Here is a 23481-nt window from a genome sequence, read left to right on the forward strand (position 1 = left end):
AGATATGTATGCGAACCTGCAGAAAGGAAAGGGGATCGGACATAACGGGATTCATATATAACCATTACTCCACACCAGCCGGTAGGTATGGAATGGGGAAGAAAGGGGGATAATAAGGTTCATTGGAGTGTGTATGAATAGAAAAGAAATTGGGAAAAAAATGGCAGAGCAACTAGGGAAAAAAAGGAAATTGTTGTGCACCTGCTTTACGTATATATGATAATGGGAATCACCCTCCCCTCTTTCTTTTTTTCTTTTCTTTCTTTGCTTTTTTCTTCCTTTTTCATGATCTTTACAGCTCATTCTACGTGTCTATGAGTCATCACTCTAATACCATGTGGGTGTTGACGTCAGAGCTGCTAACGTGGCAGTATAGATTCTTCTATAAGTAACCAGTCTGTAAGCTGCATGTATGATTTCTTTTATTCCCTGAAGAAGGAGACGGTCCTTGTCTCTGAAACGCGTTGGATTGGCTAAAATAAAAATGAGATTACTTTTATCTTCTTGACATCAGTGTTTTTTTAACGTGGCATAAAACCCGTTTTTCCCATATGATATTTTCAGTCCCAGTCACGGCAGCAGGCAGACGGAAATGGTCAACTCCGGCACTGCTCCGTCTTCTGATAATTGGCCGTGGCTGGGTACTGTACATCCCATTCTAATCAATAGGAAGAGGATGTGCAGTACCTACTTGGCCACAGCCACTATCAGAAGATGGAGCAACTCCGGTGCCGCCAGGACTGAGAGTAGCTGGGTGGGGTGTTAGATCCCGGCCAGTCAGACATTGATGACCTATCGTAAGGATAGGCCATCAATGTAAAACTAGGGGACAACCCCTTTAATCTGAAAGAATAGCAACAGCCTCAACAATTTGGAGAGAATAATACAGGAAATTCAACAGAAAATATTTTGGGTAGTAGGTGGTATAGATTAAGCACAGTAAAGTCCTGGGAGTGTCATTCCCTAATATCTAGGCAAGGCACATCATATGACTTAGTTATTAGATGACTAGTATACTTGTATTTGTTTGTCTGAAATAGATTTGCAGCTGTTGCTAAAACTTAGAAAAGCGGAGACAAGTAAAAGTGAGAGCAGACCACATCCATCTCTGTTTACTGCACAATTCTGTATTAAATGTTGACAAGAAGGGCTGCAATGAAAGCTAATTTAGGTCACAGACTCACAGTAGCCAATGACTCACACTTTATGTTTAGCCACTTTTTGAAGTTTAGTGTGCCTATAAGGATAAAGCTCGAGGAATTCGGGTAACTTCCCAATAAGTCTGGAATAACGCTGAAACTTGGGTTAAAGGCTGTGTTTTAATCATTTTTTCTTAATTAGTAAATCTAGAAGAAGTCATTATTTACAAATAATCTTGACTAAAAAATATTCTATACATACGGTAAATAGGATGAAAAAAGACATAGATCCGTCAAGTTCAACCTTTCTCCACTAGTTATACATTTTCTATTGGAAAATTATTTATAATTCACAATTGCTTATGTGATGAGAAAAGCATCCAGGCTTTTATAGTGTCTGCCATTATTACTAGAAATGAGCAAACCTGTGGAAGTTCGGTTTGGTGGGTGCAACTGAACCGAACCTTCACGAGTTCAGACTTGACCCAAACCCCAATGGAAGACACTGATAGGCAGTTTGAGTCTCCGTCCACATACAGCTAGCCATAAGCAGAACTTCCGAGGGAGAAAGGGAGGGTTTTTTTCCATTTGTTTTTTTTGGGGGGTTACACATGTCGCGGGCGGGGAGGAGGGTGTCAGCACACCGCGCTCACCCCTTCTGCTCGGGTCCGGCAGCTGCTCCTGGTGGCTCGAGCCGTGGGCCGGATCCCGGGGTTTCTCGAGCGACACTCCTGCCCGTGAGTGAAAGGGGGTGTTTGTTGGGTGAAGGGATTGTTATAGTTCGTGACGCCACCCACGGTTGTGGTGATTGCACCACCGCTGCTCAGTGTGGGGGTCCCGGGGATGGTGATGCGGAGCAGCCAGGTGTTGTGTTGCCCCTCCGTGGGTAGGGGTTGGTGATCCCGGGGCCCGGTGATGAGATGTAAAGTGTAGGGCCTGGAGGGCGCAGGGACGCGGGGGCAGCGCTGTGCCTTGCGGCACTATGGTACTCACTCAGCCTGACACACGGACACAGTCTGTACGGTAAACCAACGGCTGGTAGGACGGTCCCACAGACGGCTGCACCTGCACTCCCGATAGGTGACGGTGATGTCTCTCTTCCTTGCACCTGTGTTGACTGATGGTAGCGGTGGATTCCCTCCGGTTACCCGCTCCCCGGCTGCAATCTGGGCCGGAGGAGCTCTACACTTTGCCCGCAGGCGCTGGCCCTGAGAAACTTGTGCCGTGGCGGTGGCGGTGTCTCTCCAATACGGGTTGGGCTGTTGCCTTCAATCGGGACTTGGTTGTTGGGGGATCTGCGTCCCCGTCACTGACGGATTTGGCAAATCTGGCGACTCCTAGCCTTGCCGGGGTCCGAGAGGCCCCTGCCCTGGTGCTGACTGTCCTTCGGAACACTGCTCCAGACCACCGGGCACACAGCCAACGGGGTCCTTCCAGGAACTTCCAAACGGTCCCCCTCCAGACAGTCACCGCCGTTGCTGACCTTGCTGTTCTGGCCCTCACAAAGCTGGACCCTTCAGGCTGTCTTTCTCTTCTGTTACTTTACTTGCTTTTCTCCTTTACTACTTTCCTTCCTTCACTTTCACTTAGTTGTTTACTTTAGCCCTGTCTAGACTACTCCTTCACTCCTTCCACTTCCTCCTCCCTGACTAGACTGCCTGGTTTCTTCCTGCCTCCAGAGCTGTGAGCTCCTTGGTGGGCGGAGCCAACCGCCTGGCCCACCCCCTGGTGTGCATCATCAGACTCCTGGAGGAAGGCAACAAGGATTTGTGGTTAGCTGTGATGTGCCTACCTGGAGTGTGGGGTGTAGTGGTGTGTGACCTGTGTCCCCTGGCTTGCCCAGGGCGACACATTCCCCCTTAGCAAAATGCAGACCGTCCGCGGGCTGCCGTCCTACACCGGTTTTATTTTTCTGTAAAAAGGGGATAACAGGGTTAAGCAAAACATAAATACATTTTTAATCAAAACTCTTCCCAAGACGGGAGGCACATTTACTTAAACGTTGCAACGGTGTACGGTCACGGTTTCCGCTCTCTCCCACCCAAGCAACCTGGCCCTGATGCTGCCCCTAAAGCCCAGGCAGCACCCCTTGACCCACAGTCCAGCACAAGTTACCCGAGCGGGATCTGTCCTTCCCCTCCAGAGGGTGGCCACCGGTTCCTTTGGTGGCTGGGCCCTGGCCTGCTCTGCTCAGGGCCCTCCCTCCAACCTGCCTCTCCGGAGACGGTATTGCGGAAACGGTAACGGTACCCAACATATTTACAAGCCACTTAACGTTTGTGGTGCCCTGCAAGTTCACGGGCTTGTCCATGGATAGTTCCCATGCAAATAAACTTTAAACGGTCCCCACGGGGACAACGGTGCCGGCTCCAGCCGGTTGCAAATCACAAAGCAATCTGGTGAAGTACTCGGTATCATTTCACTTATCATTCTTTCAACAACTTTTTCAAAACTTTTTCAAACAACAACTTCAGTGATGGTCCCAACGGGGACGGTGCAACGGGCATCCGCTGCCCTACTCAGATTCTTCGGCTGCGGCAGACCCATCTTCCTCCGACATGGGCTCGGTGTCAGGCCCGGAGTCACCATCAACAGCTTCCGCCCCAGACGGGTAGCTTCCAACCGCCGTAGCTTCCAGACTTGCTACTCCCTGGGCTGCAATCACGGGGGGGGTGTACGCCCAACGGGCCAGGTGCTGTGCAGCATGCGAGCGAGTAGGACGGAGGCAACCTAGGAGCCAGGGTCTGACCGGGTCCCTCAGCCGCAGCGGCCGGTCCCTCCGGGACACAGGGGCGTGGGTCACTCTCCGGTTCCTCCATTCCATACACTCGCGCTACGGCAACTAGCGCCTCCACCTCCGCGGCCCATTGCTCCATCAGCCCGCCGATCTGCCTCTGATAATGGCGGCAAATCTCCACCGTTCGGGCCCTCAGCCATGCCGCTGTCCCGGGCACCAGCTCGGCCGCCTCCGCATAGCTCGGCGGGGCAGACATTTTCCGTTAGGGTCGATGGATCGGGGGGTCTTAGTGTGTTTTTGGGCGACGCCACACTTACATGCGTCCAGCCGCCATCGCGTCCCCCTTAGCTCTTTCCGGCCCCTCCTCTCTCGGGGCGGAGTTTTGGCCTTTGCGCCTCTACTGCTCGAGAAGACGCTCGAGCGGGAACTTTTCGCGCCAAAGATGGCGGCTTCTGAAATTTTTCTGCCGGATGCCTCCGGCGGTAACAAGGCGCACCTCTACCTGACGGCAGAGCGGTAAGATCCTGTTCGTGACGCCAAGTTGTCGCGGGCGGGGAGGAGGGTGTCAGCACACCGCGCTCACCCCTTCTGCTCGGGTCCGGCAGCTGCTCCTGGTGGCTCGAGCCGTGGGCCGGATCCCGGGGTTTCTCGAGCGACACTCCTCGCCCGTGAGTGAAAGGGGGTGTTTGTTGGGTGAAGGGATTGTTATAGTTCGTGACGCCACCCACGGTTGTGGTGATTGCACCACCGCTGCTCAGTGTGGGGGTCCCGGGGATGGTGATGCGGAGCAGCCAGGTGTTGTGTTGCCCCTCCGTGGGTAGGGGTTGGTGATCCCGGGGCCCGGTGATGAGATGTAAAGTGTAGGGCCTGTAGGGGGCGCAGGGACGCGGGGGCAGCGCTGTGCCTTGCGGCACTATGGTACTCACTCAGCCTGACACACGGACACAGTCTGTACGGTAAACCAACGGCTGGTAGGACGGTCCCACAGACGGCTGCACCTGCACTCCCGGTAGGTGACGGTGATGTCTCTCTTCCTTGCACCTGTGTTGACTGATGGTAGCGGTGGATTCCCTCCGGTTACCCGCTCCCCGGCTGCAATCTGGGCCGGAGGAGCTCTACACTTTGCCCGCAGGCGCTGGCCCTGAGAAACTTGTGCCGTGGCGGTGGCGGTGTCTCTCCAATACGGGTTGGGCTGTTGCCTTCAATCGGGACTTGGTTGTTGGGGGATCTGCGTCCCCGTCACTGACGGATTTGGCAAATCTGGCGACTCCTAGCCTTGCCGGGGTCCGAGAGGCCCCTGCCCTGGTGCTGACTGTCCTTCGGAACACTGCTCCAGACCACCGGGCACACAGCCAACGGGGTCCTTCCAGGAACTTCCAAACGGTCCCCCTCCAGACAGTCACCGCCGTTGCTGACCTTGCTGTTCTGGCCCTCACAAAGCTGGACCCTTCAGGCTGTCTTTCTCTTCTGTTACTTTACTTGCTTTTCTCCTTTACTACTTTCCTTCCTTCACTTTCACTTAGTTGTTTACTTTAGCCCTGTCTAGACTACTCCTTCACTCCTTCCACTTCCTCCTCCCTGACTAGACTGCCTGGTTTCTTCCTGCCTCCAGAGCTGTGAGCTCCTTGGTGGGCGGAGCCAACCGCCTGGCCCACCCCCTGGTGTGCATCATCAGACTCCTGGAGGAAGGCAACAAGGATTTGTGGTTAGCTGTGATGTGCCTACCTGGAGTGTGGGGTGTAGTGGTGTGTGACCTGTGTCCCCTGGCTTGCCCAGGGCGACACACACACTACATCCGATCAAGCTGTTGTTACCCCCAGTGTGAGCCGTTCAAACTGCAAGTGGCTCTCACTAGGCTGAGAACCAAGCGTGTCCAAGCACATCCATGATTGCGTGAGTGATCACCATACAAAAAGCATCAGAACTCTGTTTTTTTGTAAACTCTGTGTTCAGCCCGAGAACCGAATATTACGTTCTCTCATCTCTAATTCTTACCTCTTGTGGTCGGGCATCTACAGTCTGACTGCTCTAACTATAAAGATCCCTTTCCTATTTAGCTGCCACAATCGCTTTTCCTCCATACATAAGGAATATCCCCTGGTCCTTTGAAAGGTCTTCGCAAAGGAATAAGTCATGTACCAGTCATTTGTAGTGATCACACATGTATTTATACATATAAATGAGATCTCCAGAGACATCTTTTTTCTATCATAGACAAGTCTATCTTTTCAAACATCCCAATATAGGAGAGGCCTTCTGTAGCACCCAGAGATGGGGGTACTCGGTTCCGGGCGGTAACACATGGGAATGTCACTCTGGTGGCCGTTGCCCGGTCCCGTGTGTGAAGCACCACAGGTGTTGTGTCGGTGCATTACCTTCAGGGACTCCATGAGGAGGGAACAGTCTGGTCACAGGTAAGGAATCATCTCTTAGGATTGTCGTGACTCCTTTCTCGGTATTGTAGTCAGGGTGACCGCCACTGCAGATTAAGGGGTGCCTAGAGCTGATGGTGGGTGCAGTCAGTTGTAGTGGCCTTCCGAGAGTGAGGCAAGCCCCAGGGCCCTGTGTAAGTGTGTGGAACCACAAGGCACAGAATGACTCAAACACAGAAGCAGAATGTCTTTCAGGGGTTTTACTCACATTAGATGGCAGGGTGAGTAACCCGGGCGTAGCTGGGATGAACCAGGCTGGAACCAGGAATCCCTCCGGCTGGCTGATGAGGGTGACTACCAACTCGCCTTCCTTAGCCCTTTGTGTTTTTGTGGTGACCCCGACTTGAAGTCCCTACGGGGGTCACGCAGGGAAGTTGCTGCTGCCTGTTCTCCCCTCGTTTTGGCCCGTTTGCTTGTAGCCTGTACCAGGTCACTCCGGCTGCTTGCCTCCTGTGAACTATGGGCCTTCTCTTTGCTATGTGGCTGCGGACTCTGTGGTGTTATCTTGGAGGTCTGAAGTGCCCCCTCAGGCAGGTTTGGCAGAAGAAAGGTGAATCTAACTCTGCACTGGGACCTGTTACCCTTGCGGGCCTGGTACCTCCCTGGCACTCCCCTTACTCTGCCACCACTTTGCTCTCTCTAGCCTTGGTGGATTTCGGGTGGCAATACCAGGTGACCGATCTCCCCTGTCAGTAGTAACTGCGCGGACGCTGTTAGACTGCAACAGCTCCAGGGTCTGCTCCTCACGTCTGCTCTCCCTGAGCTGCACACTAAACTGGCTCACTTCTCCTCCTCTCCTGTTCTTGCCTATGCCACCTAGCAATCAGGCTCTCTACCACACCCCTTGAGTGGACATGGAGGCAGACCCCTACTGGAATCTCTCAGGAGTCCCTTCAAAGGTAGATGTGTGAGACCTGATTACTATGCGCCTGTGTAGTCACACCTCAGTCAGCCTTCTGGATTACTTGTATTGTACTGCCCCCAGCATGAGTGCAGTACTCAGTGGTGCCTGACCAGGTCAGGGGCACCACATTCCCCCTTAGTTATCACCAGCACGTCCTCGGGCTGCAAGACAACATTTTAAAATGCATAAAACAGTAAAACATATAAAACATTTTAAAGCCACCAGGTACCATACATCCCCACCCTCCACCCACAAGTCCGATAACCCTCCCAAAACCCTTTCAGGAGGAAGGTCACCGGTCCTTTTAGCAACCAGGTCTGGGCCATCCGCTTCCCCAGACCTTTCCTCCAATCTTCCTCTCCCGTCGGCCGCATCTTCAGCCACTTCTGTCAGGATGTAGAACCGGCTTTCTTTGTCTTGTGGTTTCAAGGTATACCTGACCTGGTGGAGCCGCGCCTTCAGCCTCTTCTGGCAGGATGTAGAGGCGGCCTCCACAGTTGTGCTGACCAGGTACCCTCTTTGTGGTGGAGAGCCAGGCCCCATAAACAGGCGTGCTCCCTGGTCACAGGCGAGCCAGGCCCCTAAACAGGCTGGCTCTGGTGGTTGTACCTCTGGGGTAACTATTCACACTGCGAGAGTTTGTGGCTATAGCCAGTTCATAGCCTATGGTCCTTATTTTCAAAGTGCAAAAAGGGTTTCTCACATAAGTTCATGTGGGCACATGCTTGAACTTGAACGTTGCAGAACTTCAAACTTTAACTTGCTGTACTTTACTTTATTTCTTCACTCCTCTGTACCAGGGCTTTGGCCTGTAGGGCTGTGGCACCTGTCATTTTCTACATTTCTGTCGTCGTCATCATCTGTAGTGGTGTCATCAATTGGTTTCTTTTCTTTGTTGGTGTCTATTTCCAGTTCTTTATCTTCTTCTTCTGTTTCTGTTTCTTTTTCTCTGTCTTGTTCTATTGCTTTAGTTGTTGTTGTTGTTTCCTTTGACTTTAGGGTTGGTTGAGTGGAAACTGCTGGGCTACAATATGGATTTTTGGGACATGGCGTTACATCTAATGCATACCATCCACGTTCTCCTTGATGCTTAGTGAATTCCACTAGATCTCTCATCTGCAAGTTTCTTCCTGGATGTCCTCTTGGCAAGTGGGCTCACATCTCTCCAGCTGACAAAGATTCCTTTTCTGACACCAGCTGCGACTATGAAGCCGTATCCACTTTTCAAGCTGAACTCCTCCACAACTCCATGGCAAAGAGGACCTCTGACCTGGGATTTAGTTCTCCTTAAAGACTGCTTCTCCTCCAAGTCTCTGGCTGTTACTTCATACCGGTCTGGAGACTGCTGTGCGGCGGTTGATCTTGCGCGAGCGCGGCGCTGAGCTCTGGTTGTGGGGCTCTTCTGTACAGTAGGCTCCCAGGTTACATGCATGCTTGGGGCCAGTACTGTCAGCTCTTCATCAGCAGAGGGTGTTGGGCTCTCTTCATCCCATCGGGAGTACGGCAGCATCTCTGGCTCTGGGCCTCTCCCCCCCTCAGTGCTCTTGAGCACTCCTCTCGTTGTAGCGCTGGGGATGGGTCCTCATCAGCAGCCTAGGACGGTGGGCTTTTTATCGTGGATGTTAGTGGAGTCTTCTTGTGGGAATGCGGAGGGAGCAGATACCGGTCCACCATCTCCTTTGGGAAATGAGCCTCCAGATCAGCCTTAAGCCTCAGGTATTCGGGGTCCTCTCCCGGTGGGGACAGGAGGTCCAATTCCTTGGGCTGGGGAGTGGCGTCTGCTCTGGCCTTACAGGCTGGGGTAGATAGCCTTGCGGTCTTGTCTTGGCAGGCCGCGCCCTGCGTGGCGGCGGCCTGGGTCAGCGTCACTCCTGCGGCGCGGATAAGCGTCGCTGCTGCGACGGGATCTTGGCGGGCCGGGCAGGGCATCGCTGCAGCAGCCTGATCTGTGCGGGCCGAACCTGACGTGGCTGCAGCCTGGTTCAGCGTCGCTCCTGCGGTGTGGATGGGCATCGCGGCTGCGACGGGATGTTGGCGGGCCGGGCCTGGCATCGCTGCGGCGGCCTGATCTGTGCGGGCCGAGCCTGGCGGGGCTGCGGCCTGGTTCAGTGTCGCCGCGCCGGGCGTCTCTCCAGGGACCGCGGGCATAGCAGCGGGGATCGGGGCACTCGCGCAGGCAGGGGCATCAGCTGACTCACCCCCCGGTGGCATCTCCGGTGTCCGGACAGTCGCTGCTCCGCGTGTCGCTTGCCTCTCTGTCCACTTCTTGTAGGTCCAGGCGATTCCAGCCATCTCTCTGAGCTCTGCTCATGCTTCCCGGATCTGCTGCATCACCTTCGCGTCCAGCCTTTGACACCACTGATCCAGCTCCCAGTCCCACCAGGCAGCGGAGCCCAGCTCTGGATTGCTGCATGTGAACGCCATTTTATCTGCGTCTTCGCTGCTCTCCAGATCTTCTCTCAGCAGTAGCAGGCTTGTGGCTTCCTCTTGCAGCTTTTCCTTCAATAGCAGACTTTTGCTTTCTTCTTCTTCCACCAGCCTTGTACTTTGCCTCCGGGTAAGGTCAGAGCTCCTTCCATCACACCCGAGGTCTGTACGCTGCAGGGGATCTCTCTCTGTAACTAGCCATACCTCTTCGTGGACGGTAACTTCTTCTAGCACGGGCTCCTGTTGTTCTTTAGCGCACTTTTCATGATGGCAATATGGCGGCGCTTCCAATTTTTCAAGCGGACCGCCCAGGCACATGGTCACCGGTCTGTACAGGTCTAGTCCTTATCCTGTTCGTGACGCCAGATGTGAAGCCCCACAGGTGTTGTGTCGGTGAATTACCTTCTGGGACTCCACGAGGAGGGAACAGTCTGGTCACAGGTAGGGAATCTTCTCTTAGGATTGTCGTGACGCCACTCTCGGTATTGTAGTCAGGGTGACCGCCACTGCAGATTAAGGGGTGCCTAGGGCTGATGGTGGGTGCAGTCAGTTGTTGTGCCCTTGAGAGTGAGGCAAGTCCCAGGGCCCGGTGTAAGTGTGTGGAACCACAAGGTGCAGAATGACTCAAACACAGAAGCAGAATGTCTTTCAGGGGTTTTACTCACATTAGGTGGCAGGGTGAGTAACCCGGGCATAGCTGTGATGAACCAGGCTGGAACCAGGAATCCTTCCGGCTGGCTGATGAGGGTGACTACCAACTCGCCTTCCTTAGCCCTTTGTGTTTTTGTGGTGACCCCGACTTGAAGTCCCTACGGGGGTCACCCAGGGAAGTTGCTGCTGCCTGTTCTCCCCTCGTTTTGGCCCGTTTGCTTGTAGCCTGGACCAGGTCACTCCGGCTGCTTGCCTCCTGTGAACTATGGGCCTTCTCTTTACTACGTTGCTGCGGACTCTGTGGTGTTATCTTGGAGGTCTGAAGTGCCCCCTCAGGCAGGTTTGGCAGAAGAAAGGTGAATCTATCTCTGCACTGGGACCTGTTACCCTTGCAGGCCTGGTACCTCCCTGGCAGTTCCCTTACTCTGCCACCCCTTTGCTCTCTCTAGCCTTGGGTGGATTCCGGGTGGCACTACCAGGTGACCGATCTCCCTCGTCGGTAGTCACTGCGCGGACGCTGTTAGACTGCAACAGCTCCAGGGTCTGCTCCTCACGTCTGCTCTCCCTGAGCTGCACACTAAACTGGCTCACTGCTCCTCCTCTTCTGTTCTTGCCTACGCCACCTAGCAACCAGGCTCTCTACCACACCCCGTGAGTGGATATGGAGGCACGCCCCCTCCTGGAATATCTCAGGAGTCCCTCCAAAGGTAGATGTGTGAGACCTGATTACTATGCGCCTGTGTAGTCACACCTCAGTCAGCCTTCTGAATTACCTGTATTGTACTGCCCCCAGCATGGGTGCAGTACTCAGTGGGGCCTGACCAGGTCAGGAGTGCCACACCGTGCCCTGGGCCCCTTTTGTTACTGGGGATATTTACAGGGGAGATAAGAGTTTTTGTCATGTGACGCCACCTGCGGGTTGCGGTTAATGATGGAGAACCGCCACTGCTTAATGTGGGTACTCCCCAATGCCTTATGGGGTACAGTCTCCTTCTCCGTACGGCGGGCAGTGTGGACCCTGCGGGGAGGTAAGTGTCCAAACTCTGATCCTAGTTTACTGCTGATGCCCCCAGATTATTTGGTTCGGTGAAGTCCGTGAAGGTGTCCTCACTGGGCAGGTATTTGCCAAACAGTCTAAAACTTGTGCTTGACCTAGAGCCCTGTGCCCCTTGCGTGCTCTGGTCCCAGCGGTATCTCGGTATCCATCCTGGCGACCTCTCTCCTGTGCCCCCAGGGTCACCGTTACACGGACCCAGCTCAGGCACTCCGCACACCTCTCCAGTGTGCTTCCGACTCTAGACTACTCTCTGACTGACTGACCCCTCCCACCAGGTTGGCTATACCCAGGAACTCGTTCCCATGGTGACCATCCCCTTACGTGGTTAACCCTCTATGCCCAGTGTGGAGAGGAGAACTAGGATTTAGATTGTGTTTTGGTGGAAAAGGCACTGATACTTCAGGTTCCAGGGGGTAGGTCCTGCATCCCCAAGAGGATGCAGTTCCCTTTAGTGCCCTGAGGGTCTCAGGGGCGCTACACTTCCATCTTAGGTAATAATACATTGGATCACAGGATTTATCTCTCTTTTAATACACAATCGTGTTTGTTTTTGCAGCTGTTACTTGTAATCAGAAAACCCAAGTCATTCTCCTGTTCTGTAGTCTGGAGTATATTTCCATTTATTGTATACAAAGAAGTAGTATTACTTCGGCAGTGGTACTCTAGATTTATTAACATTGAACCTCATCTGCTATGTGTTTGTCCATGCAGTTATCTTATACATTGTGTATACAGTTCATTTTCAGACCTACAAGTGCATATCAATAATTTAGAATATCATATCATCAAAAAGTTAATTTATTTTAGTAATTCAATACAAAAAGGGAAACATATAATATATAAAGTCATTACACATAGAGGGATCTATTTCTATATATTATATAGAGTCATTACACACAGAGGGATCTATTTCTATATACTATATAGAGTCATTATGTGGCGCCCCTGACCTGGTCAGGCACCACTGAGTACTGCACCCATGCTGGGGACAGTACAACACAGGTAATCCAGAAGGCTGACCGAGGTGTGACTACACAGGCGCATAGTGATCAGGTCTCACACATGTACCTTTGAGAGGACCCCTGGGGATCCCAGGAGGGGGCAAAGCCTTCACCTCCACTTGAGGAGTGGAGGGGGCGAAGCCTCCATCTCCACTCAAGGGGTGTGGTGGAGAGCCTGGTTGCTAGGTGGCGTAGGCAGGCACAAGAGGGAGAAGGAGGAGGACAGTCTGAAGCAGAGTGGGGAGGAGTGAGGAGCATGAAGTGGAGCTGAGAGGAGCAGCAGTGCAGGTCCCTCAAGTGAGCCGGTTTAGTGCAGGAGTCCAGGGAGCTCAGAGAGGAGCAGACCCCTGGGGCTGTTGCAGTCTAACAGCGCCCGCGCAGTGGCTACCGACGGGGGAGAACGGTCACCTAGGAGTGCTACCCGAAATCCATCTTCAGCTAAAGAGAGAGCACGGAGTGGGAAGTAAGGAGACTGCTAGGGAGTACCAGGCCCAAACGGGCGGCAGATCCCGGAGCGGGGATAGATCCACCTTTCCTTGCTAAACCTGCCGGTGTGGGGCCCTCAAAGCCCACACCACAACACCCAAAAGCCGCAGCCACGTAGCCACAGTTAGGGCCCATAGTTCACAGGAGGCAAGCAGCTGGAGTGTCCTGGCCCAGGCTACAAGCAAACGGACAAACCGAAGGGGAGAGAGGCTTCAGCAACTTCCCTGGGTGACCCCCATAGGGACTAAAAGTCGGGGTTACCCCAAAACGCAAAGGGCTAAGGAAGGCGAGTCGGTAGTCACCCTCATCAGTCAGCCCGAAGGACACCTGGTTCCAGCCTGGTTCATCCCAGCTACGCCCGGGTTACTCACCCTGCCATCAACTGTGAGTAAAACCCCTGAAAGACATCCTGCTTGTGTGGAGTTATTCTGCGCCTTGTGGTTCTACACACCTACACAGGGCCCTGGGGCTTGCCTCACTCTCAGGAGGCTATTACAACTGACTGCACCCACCATCAGCCCCAGGCATCCCTTAATCTGCAGTGGCGGTCCCCACTGACCGCAATTCTGAGAGTGGCGTCACGACAATCCTAGATAGAAGATTTCCTACCTGTGACAGGATCCAGCTGAGTGGAGTCCCTGAAGGTAATGCACCGACACTGCACTTGTGGGGCTTCACATCTGGCGTCACGAACAGGATAAGGACTAGACCTGTCCAGACAGGTGACCATGTGCCTGGGCGGTCCGCTTGGAAAATTGGAAGCGCCGCCATATTGCCACCATGAAAAGCGCGCTGAAAAACAACAGCAGCCCGCGCTGGGAGAAGTTACCGCCCACGAAGAGGTGTGGCTACCCAGAGATCCCCTGCAGAGTCCTGGCTTCGCAAGTGATGAGAGCGGAGGCGTTCAGAGACGTCGGGACAGAAAGGGAGCCAGAAGCCTGCTGCTAGAAGAGGCAGAGCAGAAACTGAAGAGCCTGCTACTAGAGGCAGCGACGAGTCCGCTGCTGGGAAATCGTGCAGAAGACGGCGCAGAGGAAATGGCGTCTGAACGCAGAAACCCAGAGCCAGGCTCCGCTGCCTGGTGGTATCGGGAGCTTGCCCAGTTCTGCGACCGACTGGAGACCCGGGTCGTAGAGCAGATCAGAGAGGAACGCATGGAGCTTCTGGAGATGGCTGCAGCGGTTCAGGCCTACGAGGGGAGAGCCACGCGGCGAGTGCCAGACCGGACGGCGACGACTCAGACCCCGATGGTGCCACCGATGGGTGAGTCCAGTGTTGCCCCTGCCAGCACGAGTGCCCCGACCCCTGCTGCCACGCCCGCGGTCCCTGAGGAGGCGCCCGGCGCGGCGACGCTGAGCCAGGCCGCAGCCACGCCAGGTGCGGCCCGCCAAGCCCAGGCCGCCGCAGCGATGCCCTGCCCGGCCCGCAAAGATCCGGCTGCCACCGCGACCCTCATCCATGCCGCAGGTGTGACGCTGACCCAGGCCGCCGCCTTGCTAGGCCCGGCCCGCCAAGACCCCACCGCAGCAGCGACGCTCGTCCGCGCCGCAAGTGAGGTGCTGAACCAGGCCGCAGCCACGCCAGGTGCGGCCCGCCAAGCCCAGATCGCTGCAGCGACGCCCAGCCCAGCCTGCAAAGATCCCATCGCAGCTGCGACGCCGATCCAAGCCACGACAGCGACGCCAATCCAGGCCGCCGCAGCGATGCCCTGCCCGGCCCGCCAAGAACCGGCCACAGTAGCGATGCCCGCTAAGGCTCCAGCTGCGACAGCGACGCTGATCCAGGCCGCCGCCATGCCAGGCGCGGCCCGCCAAGACCAGGCCGCCGCCATGTCAGGCGCGGCCCGCCAAGATAAGATTGTATCACCGTTTACCCCGGCCTGCAAGGCCAGAGCAGACACCGCTCCCCAGTCCAAGGAAGTCCCTGCTAGGAAGTCCCTGATAGGAGAGGACCCCGCATACTGGGAGCTGAAGGCTAACCTAGAGTCCCAGTTCCCACAGGAGATGGTGGACCGGTATCTGCTCCCTCCACATACCCCCAGGAGGATTCCGGCAACTCTTGCAGCAACCACGCCAAAGAGTCCCCCGCCTGGGCCTGCTGAAGAACATCCATCCCCAGCACTGCCACGACAGGAGTGCTCAGAAGAACTAAGGGGGAGGGGAGGCCAGGAAGTTGAGGAGCTGACCCCGGAGCCATCAGCAGTGGATCCATGCCCAGAGCCAGAGATGTTGCCATATTCCCGCTGGGATGAAGAAGACCCGATACCCTCTGCTGAGGAAGATGTATCCAGAATTCAGCCTGCAAGCCGCGAAGTAGCGACCCAGCAGAGCCCGGCCCGCAGGACACGGCGCCGTAGCAGAACCAAGTTTTCCCCTGCACCGCAGTCTCCAGAGAATAAAGATGAAGTCACGGCCAGAGACTTAGAGGAGAAACGGTTTTTGAGAAGAGCCAAATCCCAGGTCAGAGGTCCACTTTGTCGAGGTGTAGTAGAAGATTTCAGCCTAAAATCAGGATACGGCTTCATAGTAGCACCTGGTATGAAAGAAGGCATTTTTGTCAACAGAAGAGACGTTAGAGCTCATTTGCCCAGAGGACATCCTGGAAGGAACCTAAGGATGGGAGATTCAGTGGAGTTTACCATGCATCAAGGAGAAAGAGGCTGGTATGCACTCGATGTTACACCATGTCCTAAAGAAAAAGAAACAGACACAGAAGAAGAAAGGAAAGACAGAGATAGAGAAAGAACAGACAAAGAACCCACTGATGAGACTACCACAGACGATGAAAGAGGTCAAGGAAGCAACAGGTGCCGCAGCCCTACAGGCCCAAGCCCTGGTGAGGAGGAATCCACATAAAGTACAGAAAGAAGTATAGAAGTTCCCAGTTTGACAAGTTTGAAGTTTTGCAACGTTACTGTTTAAGAGATGTGCCCACATAAACTAATGTGAGAAATGAACCTTAAGGCTATGAACTGGCTATAGCCACAAACTCTCGCAGTGTAAATAGTTACACCAGAGGCACCACCACCAGAGCCAGCCTGTTTAGGGGCTTGGCTCGTCTGCAACCAGGGAGCACGTCCGTATATAGGGCCTTGGCTCGCCTGCAACCAGAGAGCATGCCTGTTTATGGGGCCTGGCTCTCCACCACAAAGAGGGTACCTGGTCAGCACCAACTGTGGAGGCTGCCTCTACATCCTGCCAGAAGAGGCTGAAGGCGCGGCTCCACCAGGCCAGGTATGCCCTGAAGACCACCAGACCACGAAAGCCGCCTCTACATCCTGCCAGAAGTGGCTGAAGGCGCGGCCAACGGGAGAGGAAGATTGGAGGAAAGGTCTGGGGAAGTGGATGGCCCAGACCTGGTTACCAAAAGGACCGGTGACCTGCCTCCTGAAAGGGTTTAGGGTGGGTAACGGACTTGTGGGTGGAGGGTGGTGATGTATGGTACCTGGTGGTTTTAAAAGTTTTACCATGTTTTAATGTTTTATGCATTTTAAAATGTTGTCTTGCAGCCCGAGGACGTGCTGGTGATAACTAAGGGGGAATGTGGCGCCCCTGACCTGGTCAGGCACCACTGAGTACTGCACCCATGCTGGGGACAGTACAACACAGGTAATCCAGAAGGCTGACCGAGGTGTGACTACACAGGCGCATAGTGATCAGGTCTCACACATGTACCTTTGAGAGGACCCCTGGGGATCCCGGGAGGGGGCAAAGCCTTCACCTCCACTTGAGGAGTGGAGGGGGCGAAGCCTCCATCTCCACTCAAGGGGTGTGGTGGAGAGCCTGGTTGCTAGGTGGCGTAGGCAGGCACAAGAGGGAGAAGGAGGAGGACAGTCTGAAGCAGAGTGGGGAGGAGTGAGGAGCATGAAGTGGAGCTGAGAGGAGCAGCAGTGCAGGTCCCTCAAGTGAGCCGGTTTAGTGCAGGAGTCCAGGGAGCTCAGAGAGGAGCAGACCCCTGGGGCTGTTGCAGTCTAACAGCGCCCGCGCAGTGGCTACCGACGGGGGAGAACGGTCACCTAGGAGTGCTACCCGAAATCCATCTTCAGCTAAAGAGAGAGCACGGAGTGGGAAGTAAGGAGACTGCTAGGGAGTACCAGGCCCAAACGGGCGGCAGATCCCGGAGCGGGGATAGATCCACCTTTCCTTGCTAAACCTGCCGGTGTGGGGCCCTCAAAGCCCACACCACAACACCCAAAAGCCGCAGCCACGTAGCCACAGTTAGGGCCCATAGTTCACAGGAGGCAAGCAGCTGGAGTGTCCTGGCCCAGGCTACAAGCAAACGGACAAACCGAAGGGGAGAGAGGCTTCAGCAACTTCCCTGGGTGACCCCCATAGGGACTAAAAGTCGGGGTTACCCCAAAACGCAAAGGGCTAAGGAAGGCGAGTCGGTAGTCACCCTCATCAGTCAGCCCGAAGGACACCTGGTTCCAGCCTGGTTCATCCCAGCTACGCCCGGGTTACTCACCCTGCCATCAACTGTGAGTAAAACCCCTGAAAGACATCCTGCTTGTGTGGAGTTATTCTGCGCCTTGTGGTTCTACACACCTACACAGGGCCCTGGGGCTTGCCTCACTCTCAGGAGGCTATTACAACTGACTGCACCCACCATCAGCCCCAGGCATCCCTTAATCTGCAGTGGCGGTCCCCACTGACCGCAATTCTGAGAGTGGCGTCACGACAATCCTAGATAGAAGATTTCCTACCTGTGACAGGATCCAGCTGAGTGGAGTCCCTGAAGGTAATGCACCGACACTGCACTTGTGGGGCTTCACAATTACACACAGAGGGATCTATTCCTATATGTTATATAGAGTCATTACACACAGAGGGATCTATTCCTATATATTATATAGAGTCATTACACACAGAGGGATCTATTCCTATATGTTATATAGAGTCATTACACACAGAGGGATCTATTCTTATAAAATATATAGAGTCATTACCAACAGAGGGATCTATTTCAAGTGTTTATTTCTGTTAATGTTGATGATTATGGCTTACAGCCAATGAAAACCCAAAAGTCATTATCTCAAAAAAATAGAATATTATATAAGACCAACTGAAAAAATGATTTTAAACTCAGCAATGTTAGTGCCTACTAAAAAGTCTGTACAGTTAATGCCTCAATACTTGGTCGGGGCTCCTCTTGCATGAATTACTGCATCAATGCGGCGTGGCATGGAGGCGATCAGCCTGTGGCACTGCTGAGGTGTTATGGAAGGCCAGGTTACTTTGATAGCAGCCTTCAGCTCGTCTGCATTGTTGGCTCTGGTGTTTCTCATAGACTCTTTATGGGGTTTAGGTCAGGTGAGTTTGCTGGTCAATCAAGCACAGTGATACTGTGGTTATTAAACCAGGTATTGGTACTTTTGGCAGTGTGGACAGGTGCCCAGACCTTTACTTTCCTCTGAAAACAACACCTTATACCACTGAGCAGCAGTCCAGTTCTTTTTCTCCTTGGCCTGTGTTGTCTACTGATCATGAGTGGCTTGACACAAGGAATGCAACAGTTGTAGTTCATGTCCTGGATACGTCTGTGTGTGGTGGTGTCACGCTCCCCGGGTCCCGACGTCGTTCCTCACTCACCGCTCCGGTCCCTGGGTCTCCTGCCTCCAGTCACACGTCCTCCTCGGCACCACTCTTTGCTCTGGCCTCCGGCACCCGAGCGTCGCGCATGCGCATTAGGGCGTGCGCACGGTCACTGACCTCCTCTTAAAGGCCCAGCACTCCCTAAACAGGATATTGCATCAGTCAGGGTCAGGTATATTAGGAGCTTCCTGCCTGGAGGGCGTCGCCTGTTCTACGAGTTCTATAGCTAGGAGTCCAGGTCCCGCTTGCTGTGTCTTGCATTAACACTGTGTCTTCCACAGAACCACTTCTACCAAGTTAACCTGGTCCTGTCCACAACCTGTCCGAGAGGTCCTGCGGGGACTGTCCTGCCAAGCTATCCTGGCCTGGGCCACAGCCTGTCCGAGTGGTCCTACGGGGACTATCAGCTGAGACACCACCATCTTCTTCAGTCTGAACCTGCCTCCTACCCTCGGCTTCACCCGGTGACCTTTGCCTCCTCTACCAGTTGGACTCTGTTCACGTCTGACGTCTCTACCTGCCATCAGTACCCGGGCACCGTCATCACACCTGGCACCAGGAACTCTTTGTCCCCAGGGACTTCCTCATTCCAGCTTCTGGAAAGGACTCTGACCTTATCCCGCTTAGTGCTCCGGCAACCGTGCACCTAGGCCCTCTGGTGGGGTGACCGGACAGTCCCTGTATAGGGGTTAGCTCTGTGTTGCCTCACTGGGGGAGTCCGGTGCACGGCCCAGAGGATCCACCACCCGGGCATTACAGGTGGTTCTTGAAGCACTAACTCCAGCAGCAGTCAACTCTTTGCGAATCTCCCCCAAAGTTTTGAATGGCCTTTTCTTAACAATCCTATGAAGGCTGCGGTTATCCCGGTTGCTTGTGCACCTTTTTCTACCACACTTTTTCCTTGGATACAGCACTCTGTGAACAGCCAGCTTCTTTAGCAATGACCTATTGTGGCTTACCCAGCTTGTGGAGTGTGTCAATGACTGCCTACTGGACATCTGTCAAGTAAGCAGTCTTACCCATGATTGTGTATCCTACTGATCCAGACTAAGGGACCATTTTAAACGCTTAGGAAGCCTTTGCAGGTATTTTGTGGTAATTACTCTAATTTTCTGAGATAATGACTTTTGGGTTTTCATTGGCTGTAAGCCATAATCATCAACATTAACAGAAATAAACACTTGAAATAGATCACTTTGTGTGTAATGACTCAATATAATATATAGAAATAGATCCCTCTGTGTGTAATGACTCTATATAATAAATGCATTTCCTTTTTGTATTGAATTTCTGAAATAAATTAACTTTTTGATAATATTCTAATTTATTGAGATGCACATGTATATGGAAGGTTGATAAATCCTGTGCGTATGCTAGTGAGGCTTGGATAGATGAACTTCCATAGATGGGCAGATTTCTAGTGGGCATCGACAATTAGTTGACACCTCCTCCTGTAAATTTTTGTATCCATTTTTTTAATTTCCCAAATCATGCACTGGGATGCCTGCTGAGAACACAAGATCCTGACTGCAACCTAAGCAGCATAAGGATGTTCAACCCATCAGCCCCAGCTGGATATATCTTGATTTTCTTTTTTGCACATGCTGCACTTTGGCCTCCTTCTCCAGCATTCTTTGAATCATATTTGACTCAGACCTTTCCTTCACTCCTTATGTCCAATCGTTTACTCATCGTTCTCCACTGACCCCCCCACCATCGTTCTGCACCGACCCCCCTACCCCCATAGGGAACACATGTAGGGAATACATACTTACTCCTCCTCTGTCCCCGCCGCTCCTGCACATTCGTCCGCTGTCTGCTCTGGACATATCAGCACAGTAGTGACGTCACCGCTGTCCTGAATTGTCAGACACAGACAGCGGGGCAGTTATGAGAAGAAGCGCTGCGCTCCCTCTCATCAGTGCTTTCAAATATATCAAACTTAGATAATGGTATAATGCCTCAAGCATATGGAAAAATATTGGACTATACAATGAAAAATGCTACTTGCTAATTTGAACATGTGAATAATGAATTGCATACCTGGCATGAATATAAGGAAAAAGGAGATATTTAGCAATCGCATTGATCAATGTGCCCCAAGACCTCGTCAAGGTATATCTCTATATTGGGGTCCCTAGCTCTGTGACCCTAACTGTGTGTCATCTCATTGCAATTAAAAACTGCTGTGGGTGGAGAGGGGTAACTAAGGACTTTCTTATATAGGAGATGGAAAAAACATGGCCGAAAGGGGCGGAGCTGTGTTCACATTCAGAAAAAAACTACATATAACTGAATAGGATAACTGAAGTGAGCACTAATATATATATATTATGAGTGCAAGCCAAAAAATACATACTATATATAAGGATAAGGCTGCACATCAAACTTATATTCCTTATATTCATGGCAGGTATGCAATTCATTATTCACATGTTCAAATTAGCAAGTAGCATTTTTCATTGTATATTCCAATATTTTTCCATATGCTTGAGGCATTATACCATTATCTAAGTTTGATGTGCAGCCTTATCCTTATATATAGTATGTATTTTTTGGCTTGCACTCATAATATATATATATTAGTGCTCACTTCAGTTATCCTATTCAGTTATATGTAGTTTGTTTCTGAATGTGAACACAGCTCCGCCCCTTTCGGCCATGTTTTTTCCATCTCCTATATAAGAAAGTCCTTAGTTACCCCTCTCCACCCACAGCAGTTTTTAATTGCAATGAGATGACACACAGTTAGGGTCACAGAGCTAGGGACCCCAATATAGAGATATACCTTGACGAGGTCTTGAGGCTCAGTTACATTGATCAATGCGATTGCTAAATATCTCCTTTTTCCTTATATTCATGGCAGGTATGCAATTCATTATTCACATGTTCAAATTAGCAAGTAGCATTTTTCATTGTATATTCCAATATTTTTCCATATGCTTGAGGCATTATACCATTATCTAAGTTTGATGTGCAGCCTTATCCTTATATATAGTATGTATTTTTTGGCTTGCACTCATAATATATATATATTAGTGCTTACTTCAGTTATCCTATTCACTTTCAAATATATCGGCATCTGTGATCTGTGATGCCGATACATTTGAATGTGTGATCCTGAGCAGGGGGCCTGGTGCTGGCAGTGACACCGCGGTAGCCGCAGGTAGGCCCCTCCCCTCAGCTCACGGGTCCCACAGCAGTGCCGGGGAAGGTTGCGGGGAGAGTACAGGGTGTGGGGGAATGTGTGGGAGGGTGCAGGGAAGGGGGCGGAGACTCCACGCACTGTAGCTGCCCAGCAGGGTGGCAACATGTTGTTCACAGATTTGCATGTCAACATGGTCCTGCCCATGTTGACATGAAATGACCGGAAGCAGCAAAATTGCAGCAGGAGCGGTCCCATGACCACTCTGAGCCAGGGGAGAGGGGCAGATAAGTGGTCTCTATCTACTAATATACTAATAGGGTAATAATAAAAAAATAGTCAAAATAAGCCGGATAACCCCTTTAAGTCATTTGTATCTCAAAAACATCTTCAAAATTCATCCTAGTCTTACCATGGAAACTGCAAGCTATCATTGTGTGATTCATTCTTATCTTGACTACTACAACTCACTAAACTCTCTCCTCTTCAATCTATCCCCAAATGCAGCAGCAAGTTTTATATTTCTGTCCAGCTACTACACTGATATTCACCATGGGTCCAAGATCTTTCATTTGAGGAGTGACATTTGTGACAATACCATTATATTTTTTAGGCATTGTCAAAGTTGTTCCTTTGTTCCTCTGTTGATTATCAGGTATGATGTAAGATATACTGACCAGGAAATCTAGATGTAATTTCATTGTTTGGTCATCAAGATTGTTAGTCCTTTAGCGTTACCCAGGGTGCACCACGTGGAGGCGGACTAATATTGCACCCCAAGACACCCACCCATCCGAACTGCAATCACCTTGCATGAACAAGACTTCAATTTAGAGGAGAAATGGCGAGTACTTTGGGTCAATGTAGTAGACGGTGATCCCCAAATGTTCCCTAATTTACAAAACCCTCCACCAGGCTTCAATCTACCAAGGAAAACATGGGTTACTCTAAATCGTATCAGAACAAACTTTGGCGTCTGTGCAGATTTTATGTGTAAGTGGGGAAAATATGACTCTCTGACCTGTGACTGTGGAGCAGATCGTCAAACTATCCAGCACATTGTTGAGGAGTGCCCCCTGAGATCCGACCATGGTGACAAGAAGGATTTCTATATTGTAAATGATAAGCTATTGCATATATAGAAAATCTTGATATTCAAATTTGATTTTTATCCTTTTGATATTTTTCAATCACTGTCTATTGTCTGGTGTTTATTTTTATATGATGGTAAGATATACGTTCATACGATTAAATAAACTACACTGATGCTTTCTCCCTGTACCAGCCATTGCACTGGTTGCACATCTGCTACAAAATACAGTATAAAAATATCACTCTCGCCCACAAAGCTCTCCACAGATCTGCACCGCACTGCATCTTCTCTGCATCATTTCTGTCTATCCCCTTACCCATGCTCCCCATTCTGTTAATGTTCTAAAACTAACATTCTCTATAATTCTAACCTTCCAATTACATTTCTAAGACTTTTCTCATGTTGCATAAGATCTCTGAAATGCACTACTTTGGTATTGCCGCTTTTAGAAATACCCGATCTATCAAAATATATAATCAATTAATCTGATCGGTACACGGCGGGGCAAAAAATAATTTCAAATGCTAAAATTACATTTTTTGGTCACTGCAACATTTCTTTAAAATGCAGTAACAGGCGATCAAAACATCACAACAACACAAAAAAATGGTATGATTAAAAAGATCAGCTCAAGATGCGAAAAATAAGCTGTTACCGAGCAATTGCCCCCTCCATGGATTGGAAGTGTGCGAGTGATTTGCTTCTGTTGCACCTGTGATGCCTCTACTTTATTGGGGGTCTTGCTGCATTCTGCTAGTGCATTAGTTCCTTGGCCTGGGCAGGTTATAACAGGTTTGTCGCTGGGCAACATTTTGTTT

This window comes from Anomaloglossus baeobatrachus, chromosome 10, assembly GCF_048569485.1.
Source record: "Anomaloglossus baeobatrachus isolate aAnoBae1 chromosome 10, aAnoBae1.hap1, whole genome shotgun sequence".
In the NCBI taxonomy this organism is placed as follows: Eukaryota; Metazoa; Chordata; class Amphibia; order Anura; family Aromobatidae; genus Anomaloglossus; species Anomaloglossus baeobatrachus.